Source organism: Piliocolobus tephrosceles, chromosome 8 (genome assembly GCF_002776525.5).
Source record: "Piliocolobus tephrosceles isolate RC106 chromosome 8, ASM277652v3, whole genome shotgun sequence".
Lineage (NCBI taxonomy): Eukaryota > Metazoa > Chordata > Mammalia > Primates > Cercopithecidae > Piliocolobus > Piliocolobus tephrosceles.
This window is the reverse complement of record NC_045441.1, coordinates 90,088,206-90,106,118: the sequence shown is the minus strand read 5'-3', so window position 1 is coordinate 90,106,118 and position 17,913 is coordinate 90,088,206. Positions and strand designations below refer to the sequence as shown.

At 35.6% G+C, this 17,913-nt stretch overlaps 1 protein-coding gene across 5 annotated transcripts in view; it reads right to left on the bottom strand.

Moving 5' to 3' along the window:
* Positions 1–17,913, bottom strand: part of CACNA2D1 (calcium voltage-gated channel auxiliary subunit alpha2delta 1) — a 506,092-nt gene that overhangs the window by 349,486 nt on the left and 138,693 nt on the right. The gene's annotated exons all lie outside the window — the stretch shown is intronic.

Below are 17,913 nucleotides of genomic sequence, written 5' to 3'. Positions count from 1 at the left end.
TGTATTTTGCACCCAGCTTTTTAAAGGCAGCTTATGGCTCCCATTTCTAAAATCTTCCAAAGACATGAGGTGCAAATGCGATTATTTCCCAATAGAATATGTATTTATTATATATTACCCCAATAGAGGCCCTTGGCTTTTTGCTCTTTCTACTCTTAGAAGATAATGATCACTCTTCCGGCTCTACAATTTTGTTAGCATTTCTTATCTGACACTATATTCTCTTTTATCATCTTTATCCTCATAGATTTAAGTCTTTATTTTATTTCAGTGGGGGATTTGAAAGAAAATAAAGATAGATACGCTTGTTCAAGCCATCATGTTTAATCAAAACTCTAGTAAACTTAACTATTTTAACGTAACATAAATTGCATGAGCTATATTTTAATATGGCTAAATATCTAGTCAAGATATTCTTATTTCTTACTACTAGAAAATACTTAAAATTGACAGTAAAAATAACTTGGTATTTATTACATAAAATTCAGGTATTTTTGGTTTGATGTGGTCAGCTGTAACATAGAAGAAGGATGGAAATTTTAATTTGATATTAGGCTCCTTTATCACAGGTCTTCTCTTGAATCTAGGAATTCAGTTATTCACACTTGCAATTTCCATATGGTGACATGACTCATCATTTATTTTTACTCTAATTAAGTTTCCTGCTGCAACAGAAATATGACTTTTTGTACTCTGAGATGAGCTATTTTATTCTGGAGAGAAAAATAAATTTCACAATAAAAAGCAGATTGACTAATGGTTAATGATAAGGCATGTCATTAAGTATCTCCTAATGTTAAAAATGTGTCATGAATCATGAAATCTAGTATGCATAAAACAATTACAGAGGAATCCCTGCAACAAAACAGATGACAAACCAGCTTTAAGGCAGTTATCTATCTGAAGCCTAACCATATAGAAGAAAATCTAAACCAACAGCCTATAAAGTATCAATCTTACCATTCTGAAACTTTGTTAAAGGAATTACAATAATAAATTTGAGTTAATTTTTTAATTTATGTTTTTCTAGCTACATTTTATGTTGTTAAAATGTTTTACTTTTTTTACATGATATATCCAATTTATAAACATCTCAATAACAAAAAAAGAAAGTTAAATCAGTCTAAGACACATCCACTGCAGATAACGAATACCAGGCTCATAGTTACAATTTGTCAATATTTTACTTGCTAACTTGAAAAGGAAAAGGACAAAAGACTTGCCATCTAATTATTAGTTGCGCAAAAATCTTTCAGAAAAGGAAGTGAAACTTGAGACATCATTTTTGGAGAGCACCTATATTTCCAATACTTCATTTTGCCCATTTCCTCAAATATTCCATACAGGAAAAAGAACCTTAAATATAAATGTTAATATAAAAGGTTCCTTGTTACAGTAAAATAAATACAAAAAGGCAAAAAGATTTGGGGAGATAATGATCAAAAGGTTTAAAATTTCAGTTAGACAGAGGGACTAAGTTCAAGAGATACAAGTTGAGTATAAGTAATAACAATTTATTGTATACTTGAAAATGTCTAAGAAAGTATGTTTTTTTTTTTTTTTTTTTTTTTTTTTGAGACAGGGTCTCTGTTGCCCAGGCTGGAGTACAGTGGCACAATCACTGCTCACTGCAGCCTTGAACCCCCCAGGCTCCATCAATCCAGCAATCCTCCTGCCTCAGCCTCCCCAGTAGCTGGGATTACAGCTGTATACCACTATACACTATATCTCGTTAATTTCTTTCTTCTTTTTTTTTTTTTTCTTTTTAGAGATGAGGTTTCACCATGTTGCCTAGGCTAGTCTAAAACTCCTGAACTTGCCGGGCGCGGTGGCTCAAGCCTATAATCCCAGCACTTTGGGAGGCCGAGACGGGCGGATCACGAGGTCAGGAGATCGAGACCATCCTGGCTAACACGGTGAAACCCCGTCTCTACTAAAAGATACAAAAAACTAGCCAGGCGACGTGGCGGGCGCCTGTAGTCCCAGCTACTCGGGAGGCTGAGGCAGGAGAATGGCGTAAACCCGGGAGGCGGAGCTTGCAGTGAGCTGAGATCCGGCCACTGCACTCCAGCCTGGGCGGCAGAGCGAGACTCCATCTCAAAAAAAAAAAAAAAAAAAAAAAAACTCCTGAACTCAAGCGATTCTCCCACCTCAACCTCCCAAGGTGTTGAGATTACAGGTATGAGCCACCACTCTCACCACAAACACATGTAAGTATATGAAGTAATACATAACAGCTTAGTTTAGCCATTCTGCAATGTATGCGTATTTCAAAACATCATGCACACCATAAATATACACATTTTTATTTGGCAACTTAAAAATCTAAGAAATAACACTATAAGTTGAAAAAAACAAAAAGTAAAAAGAGTAACCGAGCCACCTATTCCCAAACATGTCCAGAAAAAAACAAATTATTTCTCAACTGCTCTGACTTAGACATTGTCCTTGGGGAGATAGTTTCAAATTTCAGCAGGACAGACAGTTTAGTGATTTATAGCATATAAACATAAATGAGTCACTATTGCTATAACACGACCAGTTTGTGACAACATAAAGGAGAGAAGAGTAGGAAAAAAGTGTAAGGATACAGAGTTAACATGTAGATTCTGAAGTGGAAAAACTATTTCTGTAAGTGACCCCTTTAAAATAGGGTTAACATCTCAGAGCATTTCTGACATCTGAATCAGTTAGCTCAACGTGTCAAGCTAAAATTTTGCAGCCTTGGGCACAATAGCAGTTACAAGTAAGTGAAGCTTTATGCTACCACAGTTAATTAGCAGAAAGACACCTAACTAGAAACCTCTTAGAATAGCAGGAAGGATTTTCGAGAAATTTAGACCCAAGATGCTTAATTGCACATTTTAATTTAACAAATTGTATGTCTCCTTTTAAAGCTATCTGTTAAACTCCTATTCACTTCAATGTGGACTGATTTAAAATGTAGCTATAGCATTTCCTGACCCCATGCCATCCCACAACAAAGTAGAGTTAATCATTCTCTCCTATGTATTACCACTGTATCTGAACATTCTTTATGATTTCATTTGTTATATAGTATTCTGATTAATTGTATATGTAGGTGAATATGAATTTTTGCCACTCCAACCTGTAGGAGCCTAGCAAATAGCTGATATTCAATAAATAAGAATCTATGAGATTTAAAATTAAAAGGATTTATTCATGTAGTTGGTGACTGCCATGTATTTGCAAAAATCATTTTAAATGTCAGGGTTTAGGATACTATTCTTTCTCATTAGTAAAAACTTATATTGGCGTGGAGTGGTGGCTTATGCCTGTAATGCCAGCATTATGGGAGGCGAAGGTGGGAAGATCGCTTTAGTCCAGGAGTTCGAGACCAGCCTGGGAAACACAGTGAGGCTCTGTCTCTACCAAAACAAAAAAAAAAATCAAAAATTATCCAGGTGTGGCGGCACACATCTATAGTCCCAGCTAATCAGGTGGCTGAGGCAGGAGAATCCCTTGAGCCCAAGAGGCTGAGTGCAGTGAGCAAGGTCGTGCCACTGCACTCCAGCCTGAGCAACAAAGAGAGACCCTATCTCAATAAATAAATAAATAAATAAATAAATAAATAAATAAATAAATAGGAAAAAACTCACATTAAAATGAATTACCCTATTTAACAGCATAACAACAATCTTGATCATTGATCTGTAACATAAATGTCTCCTGGCAGCTAATACTCAGATATCCCACCTGTTAATATTTCCTTTGGAGAGAGGGAGATGTTGAATGGCAAACTATCACTTGTTCTCAATTGGTAACTTCACATAATTAGAAGTGTGTTTCTTCTAATATTACCAATGCTGTTACACAACAGAAAGAATGTATACAGTTTGTAGACTAGCAGTCAACATTCCTTTTCAAAAAAATAATTTTGTAAAACAAGCCATTGTAATTATAGAATAAAAAGAGTTTCTATTAAAGAAATGAACAAACAAACAGAATTCTAGGATACAATGGCTACGTTTTTATTCCTGAGATCACCTTTAACCTTTTTAATGTAGTTGTAGTCTTTACCAGTATCTGTGCCTTATAACATTGGCCAGTTTATTCTATGTAGCACATCTTCTTGGGAATGTATTATATTTCAGATGCTGGAGGCTGGTAATAAAGATTTTACTATAAAACAAAATGACTAATACGTAATCTTAAAAATAAGTATGTATTCATCCACCTTCATAAACAAGAACCAACCATAATTTTCCTCCATTATTCTCTTGTAATATGGATATATCAGAAGCACAATTTATTGCCAAGGGGTGGTTTTAATTAGAATCAAGTAGGGTAAAATTGAAATTTTAATAATTTGTTAAAAACCTTTCTTCATTAAATACACAAACAACATTATTATGAAATACATCACTAACTAGAAAATGTTATTCAAAAACTCTTCAACACAAAAACATTTGCAGCTATTGTAGAATTATACATACTAATTGGTAATTACTGAGTAATATTTAGTATGAATTTTTAAAGTGCTCCAGTAGCAAATAATGACTCTAAAAACTAGTGCCATGTAAATGTTTTCCACCAATAGGGAATCCCAGGGCAATGCAGACATTCCCACCTACTACCCAGTTCTTTGATTTCCTAGTGTACTAATATTAAGAGGACTATAACCGTAATTGCCACTAAAAGATAACATTACAGAGTGGCATTATGAGGTCATCTGAGATTCCACTGTCTTATTTCTTCTTCTATGCTTATATATTTCAGACACATAATCCAGGTTTTCCATTCTTTTCTATAATATTGTTAACATCTGAATGACAGTATCTACTCTCTTTACTTAAAATTGGCGACCAGAACTTATTAATAAGTTTCCTTTCTTGACTTTAAATTTCATAATTTCATATTTATAGTTCAATCATACTATGAAATTTATTTTTAAAAAGAGTCCAAATGTCTTTTCTTCTTTTTTAGGAGACAACGGTCTCACTATGTTGCCCATGCTTGAAAACGGTGGCTTTGCACAGGCACACTTCAGTCTCTAACTCCTAGGCTTGAGTGTTCTGAGTAGCTGGGACTACAGATGCATGCTACCACACCTGGCTCCAAACGTCTAATGAGGCAAGTTTATGTACATATAATTCAATTAATAAGTAAAAATAGGCCAGGCGCAGTGGCTCACGCCTGTAATCCCAGCACTATGGGAGGCCGAGGTGGGCCGATCACCTGAGGTCAGGAGTTCAAGACCAGCCTGGCCAACATGGCAAAACCCCGTCTCTACTAAAAGTACAAAAATTGGCCGGGCCTGGTGGCATGCACCTGTAATCGCAGCTACTCAGGAGGCTGAGGCAGGAGAATCCCTTGAACCTGGGAGGTGGAGGTTGCAGTGAGCCGAGATGGCACCACTGCACCCAGCCTGGGCGAAAAGAGCTAGACTCTGTCTGAAAAAAAAAAAAAAAAAAAAAAAGTAAAAATAATAGTAAATAACAAGTCATTTTTTACTCACCTAGTTAATTGGGAAAAAAAAATTCTCTACTTATCATACAAACATGTTGTTAACATTAAAGAGACACTATGTATACAATGAAAGTTGATCATATAGCAAATTATTCTGTTAGGTTTTTTTGTTTGTTTTGGGGGGTTTTAGGGAGAAAGTAGGTCAAAGTGGAAACTTCTACTTTCTCATTATTGTTTTGGGTATTTTGCAATCAGCGTTTTCTCAGAAAGAACAGTGAAGATAGTTTTACTTTAAAAGTTAGATGAGAATGACTGGGTGCAGTGGCTCACACCTGTAATCCCAGCACTTTGGGAGGCTAGAGTGGGCAGATCACTCGAGGTCAGGAGTTCGAGACCAGCCTGGCTAACATGGTGAAACCCCATCTCTACTAAAAATAAAAAAATTAGTCAGGCAAGTTGGTAGGTGGCTGTAGTCCCAGCTACTGGGGAGGCTGAGGCACAAGAATCACTTGAACCCAGGAGGCGGAGGTTACAGTGAGCCGAGATCACGTCAATGCACTCCAGCCTGGGCAACAGAGCAAGACTCTATCTAAAAAAAAAAAAAAAAAAAAAGTTTAGATCAGAGTATGAATATATATTTTCAGTGTCTTCACTTCACTATCACGTCTTTAAACTTCAGTTTTATTGTTATATGAGTAGCAATCAGATAAACATAATCGATTTCTACAGCCCTAAATTAATAGGATTATAGAAAATCAGAAAATATTAGAGAGCTTATAAAGGGGAAAAAAACCTACATTTTAATCATTAGCCAACTTATTCATTCAGTAAATATTTATAGAACACCAACTATATATTAGGAACTATGTTAGGCCCAACAGGTATGAAGATAAATATGAACTGAAATGGGCGCTTATGGATTTTACCAGTTAGGAGACAATGAAACAAACAAAAACTTGAATCATGACCAATCTGTGATCATTGCTCTGAAGATAATACAGGTCGGTGTCTCTCATTCAGAATAACAATAGGGGTGGGTGTCTGATTTAAACAACATCGTCAAGCAGGCTATTTTGATCTTCACACTGAGACCTAAGGTGAACAAAGAAAACGTAAATAAAGCACTGAGCTAGGGAATTTTTTTTTTAAGTAAAGGGAACAGAACGTGCAAATATTCTTAGGCAGGAATAAAGATAAAGAAGGCCTCTGGACTGAAGCATTGTAAGGGGTCAAGAGGAATTAAATCAGAAAGGAAAGGACAAACCAGATCATAGAAGGACTCACAGCCCTTAATAGGATTGCAGATATCCTTTTAAATGAATAATATTTTATATGTAAAAGAATGAGAATTTGAAAAGCTCTTTCATCATGTAATATACAAACCATGTTGTCCACATAAAACAAAAGTAAAAGCCCTGAGTAGTTCATGTAAAACTAAAGGTTATCAGAATATATATGAAAAGCCTCAGTAATTTGCTATATTTGCTACTGTATAGGAAAGACCATTTTTTTCAAAGTAATTATTTCTAATTCATAAAGTTTAAACATGTCAACCATGTTTTCCAACTTAAGGACGTAATTAAACGATAGTCAACCAAAGGAAGAAGGCTTCTTAAATTAGAATATTTAGAATAGTGAGGTTACAGCAATTCAGAATACAGAGAATTCAAATCTAATCCACAAATCTGTCTTTTATAATAATAAATACAATATAAAATAAAACTAAAACATTATAAATATAATAATCTAGACATAGTATATACTTCCTAAAATAAAAATACACATGAAACTGATATAGTGTCAGTTTTCAAAACACAGTCTGAATACTTTAATATATTGAAAACCTAGGACCTGGATTGCTGGTGTTAGTGATTATAATGAAGCCGTTGATAACTTCCAAATTTAAATTTTACAAAGAAAAATTTGTTAGGTTGATAAATAACATCCAAATGTAAACACTGCAATTTAATTTACATATTACAGTTTCATTGAATTTGCGTAAAAGCTGAGATGGTAAGAACGTGAATGACTAAAGAAAAGTTTGCTATCTTTTTTTGGAGTCGGGGGACAGGTGGGGGATGGAGTTTCACTCTTGTTGCCCAGGCTGGAGTGAAAAACCACGATCTTGGCTCACCGCAAACTCCGCCTACCGGGTTCAAGTGATTTTCCTGCCTCAGCCTCCCAAGTAGTTGGGATTACAGGCATGTGCCACAACACCCGGCTAATTTTGTATTTTCAGTAGAGACGGGGTTTCTCCATGTTGGTCAGGCTAGTCTTAAACTCCAACCTCAGGTGATCTGCCCACCTCAGCCTCCCAAATTGCTGGGATTATAGGCATAAACCGCAGTGCCTGACCAGGTTTGCTATCTTAATAGAGCAAACCAATGTCTTAGGTGATCATTTTTCACTTAGAAATTTGATGAATCAAAATATAACTATATACATAGTATAAAATGTACATGTTGCCCTAACCATACATAATGAAAAAAGAGTTGTTAAGAGTAGATTGATAATGATCCTTTTAATTCCCACCAACATAGATGGTAGAAAATTTGATATCTAATTTTCAAATATTTCAAATATGAATTTTTAAAATAAATTTTCCTGCATAAATAAGGGATGTTTCCATTAAATTGTGTATTAATTTTGGTACATAATACACACACACACACACATATTTTTTGAGACGGAGTCTCTCTCTGTAACACAGGCTGGAGTGCAGTGGTGCAATTTTCCACTGACTGCAACCTCTGCCTCCTGGGTTCAAGTGATTCTCCTGCCTCAGCCTCCCGAGTAGCTGGAATTACAGGTGCCTGCCACCACACCTGGCTAATTTTTTGTGTTTTTTTAGTAGAGATGGGGTTTCACCATGTTGGCCAGGCTGGTCTCGAACTCCTGACCTCAGGTGATCCATCCACCTCAGCCTCCCAAAGTGCTGGAATTATAGGCATGAGCCACCGCCTGGCCTATGCTATTATATTTTATGGAGAAAATGTATTTAAATTTCCTTTCCTAAATAATATTCCATGAACCTATCGACTCTACTGAAAAAACAAAATCTGCATATAACTGTACCCCTTATTAGAGGTCGAGATTTTGGGGGTTTTTTTGGTGATTTTTCATATAAAGAATGTTTTATGTATCGATAAAATTTCCATTTATGTAGTTGACACATACATTTCGAAATGGTAACCCCTAATGTAGGTGGTAAAGTGTGAGAGAATGAGTACATCCAAACATTGGAGTATACTTTCACAGCCCAATTTGAGTATGTGTAATAAAACGCCTTGAAATGCACAAACCTTCACCTCCACGATTTCTAATTTTTTTTTTTTTTTCCTTTTTTTGAGACGGAGTTTCGCTCTTGTTGCCCAGGCTGGAGTGCAATGGCACAATCTTGGTTCACCGCAACCTCCGCCTCCCGGGTTCAAGCGATTCTCCTGCCTCAGCCTCCCAAGTTGCTGGGAAACAGGCATGCACCACCACGCCCAACTAATTTTGTATTTTTAGTAGACACGGGGTTTCTCCATGTTGGTCAGCCTGGTCTCAAACTCCCGACCTCAGGTGATCTGTCCACCTCGGCTTCCCAAAGTGCTGGGATTACAGGCATGAGCCACCGCACCTGGCCCACACGATTTCTAATTCTTAAAATTTATTCAAGCAGTAATCCCAAATATCAGAAATGACTATGTACAAGTCATGCATCCCAACAATAATTATATACAGACAAATATAAGCTAAATATAATTGTCTACTAAAGGGGAATAGTTAAGTAAATCCTAAAATGTTTAAAAGATAGTTTAGACAACCATTAAGAATCATGTCACAAAGGAAGAGTTAACATACGAAGCAAGATGATACCTTGGAGAAATAATACAACATTTCAACATTTGGCCTTTTTCTTTTTTTTGTTTTTGAGATGGAGTCTTGCTGTGTTGCCCAGGCTGGAGTGCAGGGGTGTGGCTCACTGCAAGCTACGCCCCCTCAGTTCACACCGCTCTCCACATCAGCCTCCTGAGTAGCCAGGACTACAGGCGCCCGCCACCACACCCAGCTAATTTTGTTTTTATATTTTTCGTAGAAACAGGGTTTCACCATGTTAGCCAAGATGGTCTCAATCTCCTGACCTCGTGATCCACTTGCCTTGGCCTCCCAAAGTGCTGGGATTACAGGTGTGAGCCACTGTGCCCAGTCAACATTTGGTCTTTTAAGACCAAAATAATTATTATCAAGATGAGTATATTACCCAAAGCAATGTACAGATCCATTGCAACACCAACCAAAATTCCAATGTTATTTTTCACAGAAATAGAAAAAAAAAATTCTAAACTGTGTATGTAACTAAAAAAATCTCAAGTAGCCAAAGCCATCCTGAGCTAAAAGAACAAAGCTGGAGGCATTAGTACTTGACTTCAAAATATATTACAAGGCAATAGTAACCAAAACAGTATGGCATTGGTATAAAAATAGACACATAGACCAGTGGAACACAACAGAGAACTCAGGAATAAATCCACATATTTACAGCCAACTGATTTTTTACAAAAGCGCTAAGATGAAACTGGGCCCCTATCTTTCACTGTATACAAAAATCAACTAAAGAGGGATTAAAGATGTAAATGTAAGACCTGAAACTAAAATTACTACAAGAGAAGATAGAGTAGACACTTCATTGGTCTAGGCAAAAATTTTTAGGCTAAGACCTTAAAAACACAGGCAACAAAAACAAAATTAGACAAATGGGACCATATTAAACTGAAAAGCTTCTGCACAGCAAAGAAAAAAACAGAGTAAAAAGACAACCTATTGAAGGGGAGAAAATATTTGCAAACTATTCATCTGACAAGGGACTAATATCAAGGATATATAAGGAACTCAAACAACTCAACAGTTAAAAAATGGGCAGAGGACATAAACAGACATTTCTCAAAAGGAGACATACAAATGGCTAACAGGTATATTAAAAAATGTTCAACATCACTAATCATCAGGGAAATGCAAATCAAAACCACAATAAGTTATCATCTTATTCCAGTTAGAAGGGCTATTAATAAAAGGACAAAATGTAATAGATGCTGGTGAGAACGTAGAGAAAAGAGAACTCTTACGTACTTTTGGTAGTAATGTAAATTACTATAGCCACTACGGAAAACAGTATGGAGATTTCTTTAAAAACTAAAAATTTAACTACCATTCTATCCAATAATCCCACTAGTGGGCATTAATCCAAAGGAAAGAAAATTAGCATATTAAAGAGATAACTGCACTCCCAAATTTATTGCAATACTACAACACAATGGCAAAGATAGGTTATCAGTCTAAGTGTCCATCAGTAGATGAATAGATAAGAAAATGTTGTAGCATGTATACTTAATGAAATACTATTGGGCCACAAAAAAAGAATGAAATTCTGTCATTAGCAGCAACATGAATGGAACTGGAGATCATTATGTTAAGTGAAATACAACAGAAGCAGAAAGACAAATATTGCATGTTCTCAATCATATGTGGATGCTAAAAAGTTGTATTTCATGGAGGTAAAAAGTATAATGATAGATAACCAGAGGCTGGGAATATTTTAGGAAGGGGTATATAGAGAGGGGCACAAAGAGAGGTTGGTTAATGGGCACAAACACACAATGAAAGAGAAGTAATGAGTTCTAATGATTGATAACAGAGTAGGGTGACAATAGTTAACAACGATGTATTGTTTATCTCAAAATAGCTAGAAGAGAGGACTTGATCAGTTCCCAACACAAAAAAATGGAAAATGTCGAGGCAACAGACACCCTAAATACCCTGACTCGATCGTTACACATTCTATGCATGTAACAAAGTATCACATGTACACTATAAGGATGTACAGATACTATGTAATGATTCAAAAAACTTTAATGTTAATTTTTTAAAAAAGAATTGCTATTAGTCTCAAATGGTCCTAACTCTGCCACTAATTAATGTTGCAATCTTGGGTAATTTATTTATCTGAATTTCAGATAACTTCTCTCTAAAATGATAATTGTGAAGAATAACTTATGAAATTCATTTAAATTAAGACACTGTATTTTGTAAGTCTCACGCACACATGTACATGCATACAAAGTATTCTGGCATAACTATGATTTTTAAAGTAAATATTTATATAGAAATAATTGGATGATAATAAAGGGAACCAAAAACATTTCACTCCAAAATATACTTCTTTGACATATTTTGAGATGGCTATTCAGAGGGTCTACAGATTAACAATAGTCCTGAAAGCTGTCTTTTGTCAAGGAGATTTGCATCTGCTGAAAACAATCTTATTAGTGAAATGAACAATCAATATTTTTCTGGGGCCCTACACCTTACCTCCAGATCTAGGAAATAAACTCAACCACAGCCTACCATCCATTCTTTGTCAGAGCTGCTACCTATGAGATTACATTTACATTACAAGACTACCTTTGCCCCAAGCCTTTCTTTCTCTCCTATAACCTGTCTTGCCATGCTCCAAGTCCCTGTAATTTTTATAACACAAGATGGTATAAAAACAACCACTATCTGGCCTATTTCTTAAGTTTTCATATTTTCTATGATGCTCATGCACATGTGTGCACAAATAATAAATTTATATGATTTTCTCCTATTAATTTGCCTTTCATCAGTTGATTTTCATCAAATCTATAGAGGGCAAAGGGAAGGTTTCCCTGCACTTTTGGCGCTATGAGCAGCATAACCAAAAGCTCTTTTGAAGCCACAGTCGAGGGAACTCAGAATCTGTCAGGCTGGCAGAAGGATAAAAATGTCTTACTAGTCAGATTCCCAGGTGTCTATCTGTGGAATACAGTTGAGCAGATAGTGAAAGTCACTGTTTTTCCTTTTCCAAATTTAAGATTAATAAGAGAAAAGCATTTATACACACTAGTCCTAGGTTCAGTGACTCTGGTAGATATTTTGGAATATTCATATTGTCTGATCCTTTTCCTCCCAGAAATAGTCATATGTTTTCCTTTGTCTTTGTTTTTCTGTCTTGTCATAAAGTCCCTTTGGTCTTGTTTTATGTGTCTGAGAGCTTACCTTGTCATCAAATGGAATCACTATTTTTTGTTCTCAGCCATCCAGATGGCATGATTTTGGGGTCACGTCTGGTAGCCAGTGTGAAAGAGGTGAGAACTCTAAGACAAGTAAGATTTTAAGCAGCACATTCTTTGTTCTGAATTTGCCAACCTCTCAGGGGAATGTGTCTTAAGAAGTTCCATCCCCTTAAGAAGAAGAAGGGGATTTTGCTGTCTCCAAGAAGCAAAAAAGCAGTTGTGTCTTAAGAAGAAGTTTCATCCCCTAAAGAAGAAGAAGGGATTTTGCTGTCTCAAGAAGAAATTTTGTCTTAAAAAGTTCCATCCTCTAAAGAAGAAAGAGGGGATTTTGCTGTTTCAACTTTTGCTGCACGGTTAGATCTGGAATGTCCAATCGCACATGGGCCTATCCACTGTCACAGATTAATGGGTTAGTGACTGGCAGCTTCCCACAAATTTCTGAGAGACCGGAGACATCGTACACATAAATACCGTCCTTAACCTGTGGCAAAAAGAAACTTCTGCTATCCTAACCTATTTCTGGGAGTGAATTTTCTGGAGGATCATGGGGGCTACATCTTTGGTGCACATTTTTAAAATGCCACTTATATGCATGGTATGCTAAACCTGGAAAGTTATCTCTGGGAATTTCCAAGTAAAAGGCTTATTAGCTTGAGTCATTAATAGAATAAATAAAATTGGCTATATTTAAAAGAAAACTTTTTAGTGAGTATTTATCTTCACCAGCTCTCTTACTGGTATCTATGAAAAAATACAAAAAAAAAAAAAGAAAATAGCCTTAAAACCTCTCATGGCAAAAACAACAAAAAGGCAGACATCTTATTTAAAACAAAATTAAAATCCTTTGTGTGCTCAACAGCCCGCTTTGGTTTCTCCATGGAATCTGCAAAAAAAGCACTCCAGCGTGTGGCCTAGTGGCTAGGGTTCTATGATCCCATGATGCAGCCAAGGTTTGAATCTCATTAGAGACTCAGAGAGATGTGGATGTAAACTCCTTAACTTAGGAGAAAAAATAAACATTTATAAGAATTATATAATTATTTTTTTGGGTGGGAGAATGGAGTCTTGCTCTGTTGCCCAGGCTGGAGTGCAATGGCACTATCTCGCTCACTACAACCACTGCCTCCTGAGTTCAAGCAATTCTCCTGCCTTGGCCTACCAAGTAGTTGGGATTTATAGGCATGTGCCACCACGGCTGGCTAATTTTTTCGTATTTTTAGTAGAGACAGAGTTTCACCATGTTGGCCAGGCCAGTCTTGAACTCCTGACCTCAAGTGATCCTCCCACCTCAGCCTCCCAAAATGCTGGGATTACAGGAGTGAGCCACTGTGCCTGAGAAGAATTATATAATTCTTATAAATGATTATATAATTTATACATTTATAATTCTTAAAATTATATAATTTATAAATTTATAATTCTCATAAAGAATTACGTAAAATCTGATGACGAGAGATTTGAAAAGATTTTGTAAGAGTCCTATGGTCATCAGCTTAATTAAAAGCTGACATTCAAACTATGTATTGTTTAAACTTCCCTGTTCTCTTTCAGATCCTGTTTCTCACACAGGAATCTTTTTCAGTGAACTGAAACACCATCTTAATTGTATGTTCAGTCCCTCTGTTGACTTCCTTTCTTATTGGCAAGAGTTTTCCTTAAACAAAAAACTAAAACTTCATTGGTCTTTTGGGAAGCTTAAGATGTATCTACACTGGCTCCTCTTGGACTCAATGCTCCATTTGATTCTTGCCCTCCTTTTGCCACTTTCAGTCTTCCACCCAGTTCCCTTTAATCATTGATTGTTCCCCCTTCAAACCCATATTTCTTTCATTTGGCTGATCAATGGATAACATGAGAGTTATGGTTGTCACATAAAGGGATCGAAAAGGGACTTCTAGGAACACTCATATGCCTTCAAAACACAGCCAAGATACTATTGTCCCCTTTTTGGGTAATCTATCTTCCTCATAGAGCCCCAACAGTCACAAGTAGGTTCAGCCCTAATTCATTCATGGGCTCCACCCTGAATTCAATAATCTAGTTAATTTAAGAAACAGAAACTTAAAAAGCCACCTGTTCAACTAAATGGATCTTCCAAATACAACTTTTCAATATTTTGCTGCCCATTTTCAAACCTACTGTAAAAAAAATTTACATCTGTAAGAAAACTCTCCATCTGTAAGGGAATCTTCCCTCTCTACACCAAAACCACTGGAAACCTATATAATGGGAAAGGTATTCCCTTAAAGGTTTCCATAACAAACTTTTGTTTAAGGTATTTTTCCTGGTTATTTGTCTTAAAAGGGCCTTTACCTATGCCCTTCTTTGTCTTGGCAAATAATGATGTTTATATCTAAGTTCTCTGTCTTTGAGACAGAAATTTTCTATCTTAATTCACCTAGGGCCATCCCGTTAGAAGTGCAAGTTTAAGGTTGCCTAGCTAACAGTTGCATAGGGCAACGAAACAGGTGATCTCAAGATTGGTCTAAATGGGGTGGAGAAGGGCTATTTGGAAGTTGGCAAATGAGAATTTCAATGAAAGCTATAAGATTTGATTCTGTGTCTCTTTATGTTATATGTCTATATCTGTTGTGTATATGTGATATTTCTAAGTGAACCAACATAATCGTTGGTAAACAAAGCTAGTTTTAAAACTGTTGATAAAGGCCAGGCACAGTGGTTCATGCCTGTAATACCAGCACTTTGGGAGACCAAGGCAGGTGGATCACCTGAGGTCAGGAGTTCGAGATCAGCCTGGCCAACATGACGAAACACCTTCTCTACTAAAAATATAAAAATTAGCTGGGCATGGTGGTTGGTGCCTGTAATCCCAGCTACTCAGGAGGTTGAAGCAGGAGAATGGCTTGAATCTGGGAGGCAGGGGTTGCAGTGAGCCAAGATCATGCCATTGCACTCCATGCTAGGTGACAAGAGTGAAACTATGTCTCAAAATAATAATAATGATAATAATAATAATTGATAAAATGGAAAGTCTTTAGAACTATACTAAATATAATTCAGACATTTTTGCCTGGGTCTACTGGTTAGATAGGTTTATACTGTCTGTGCTACAATTTTCAAGGTCATGAAACTGCTCCTTCTGTAGTATTTTTTATGCTTGTCTAATCTGTCTGTAATCTAAAGTTGTAAATGCTGGCTACTTGATTCTTCCAAATCCTTGTAAATATCTTTATGTGACCTTCTATCTTTGGTTTTCAGCCTCTGGACTCCGGAGTCTGGAGAGGTGGCCATAGTAAGACCTGGAAACATATGTGTGTCCATGGCACGTGGCCCACCAGCTGCCATGTTTACACTTCTGTCCTCTGTCCTGGGTTGTAAACCTGGCATATGGATCCAGGACCCAGATAGTCCCTGTTCTTCATACCTGTCCTGAATGCCATGTGAGTAACTCAGAACCCATGACAACTGGGGAAGACATTCGCAAGGGCACCTGTGTCATAGTTTCAAAATACTTTTCAGTAAAGTCTTCAAAAGTCTTGTTATGTGAAATTAAGTATAGTCATAAAAATGTCTGTATGTCTGTATCATTTCTAAGCTAAAAATGCTATAATATTAACTATTAAATATAACTCTAAATTTATATGCTTTAATATCTTATTTTTATATGGTATAGAAAAGCTAAATGTATTTAGGTCTGTTAATTAAAAACTAAGAAAACATATCTTTCTTACAAACTATGAAATGGTTTTCATCTACAAATAGTGATATAAAACAGTTCAAAATTACTTCCTAGGTTTTCACTAGAAATTAAGGTTACTAAGAGTTAATATTTAAATTAATATAATTAAATCTATTAAATAAATAATTCTATATGTAATGTGTACAAGAAACTAGCAGATACATTCTTTGGTAAGAAAAGTTACAAAAGGTATGATGATGTATGTGCATTTGTTGAGAAAATAATTTTGTCTAGTTTAGAGGTTATTTAAAGGTTGCTTCAAAATGAAGGGAAAAATGATGCAGATAAAACTAAATGGGCATAGAAAGTTGAGGGAAAAGGAGAATTTCAAATTTTGTAAGGTTGAATGGATAAAGTTAAATAAATTTATTAATATGGTTTTTAAATTGAGCCTTCATATCAAAAACACATACTAATGCAAAGCTATAATTTGGTTTTCTTCTTTGAATAAGATTTTCATATAGTAGTAATAAGAAACAGTAAAAGACTTTGGTTTACCCTTTAGGAAAACTTTTAAAAAGGGGGAAGGGAGAGAGAAACAGATTCTGTGTAACTCATGATGTCTTTACTAAGTCTTTTAACACTTGGAAAGCTTGAGTCTCCTCTCTAACAAACAGTAAAGGTTTTTGCTTTTTGAAATCTTTTAATTATCACTTTGGCTAAATGAATGACTTATTTCACAATGACCTGTGATCCTATTTTTGATAAAGTGTTTTAAACCTTTGGCATGTTTAATAGGCTTCACAGAATCAAATTTTAAGTTGTAAATTAAGTGTTCTGACCACAAATTCGCTCTGGGATGTTACAGAGGAACCCTAAAGCATCCAAAAGAGAGACAATAAGGCTTATTTTATTTATTCAATTGTATAGACCACATTGTCAAATAAGAAATGATGTTTAATCTTCTTTGAGTTATATGTGTATAAATTAATATGTGTCCAAAATTTTATAAGATTCCTAAATATCTGACGTGTTAAAATTCTGTATGCCACAGAAAATAACAAAAGTCCTTGTTAGTTCCATCTTTAACCATGGTCACTTTAAATCTTGTTGTCATAATAAATTGATTATTCTGATGCTTTTTGTCCATAAAAGCTTTTTGCAAATCCTAAAATGGTATGTCTTCAAGGAGGCTCATGGAAAAGACTACAAGTATTCTTAAATACACGTTTCTGACAGCTTTTTAGATCATACAAATGCACTAGGTAAGAACTTCTGAAACTCCAATACAAAAATAAATAAATAAATAAAACTAGACTCATAAAATTGCTAACCTAGTATCAAGCAGAACAAGAAATACATTTAGTTGAACTGATGGAGGACTAAACTAATTTTTTATCACTGTTTTTGACTGAAATATTGTTTATGCTGCTTACTTTTTACAGTTCTTTTCCAAAATCAAAAAAATATATATTTTTTCTTTCAAGTTACTCATAGCTTATAACAATTGGGTAGAATAAACTTTTGTGATCACAATTTAAACATCTACCTTTCTCTCTACTGCTCTCTCCAGAATTCGGAAGCTATTTGTGAGTATTCTTATTTTATAGCAATATAGTTATTTGTGTAAGTTGAATAACGATATGTTTTATTTTGTAACAATTGAAGACACTGGTTATTTTACACAGGCTTTGACAAGAAATACATATTTTAAAATGTGACCAGCCTGCTTTGAAGCACTGGGATTGACCTTATAACACCAACAGA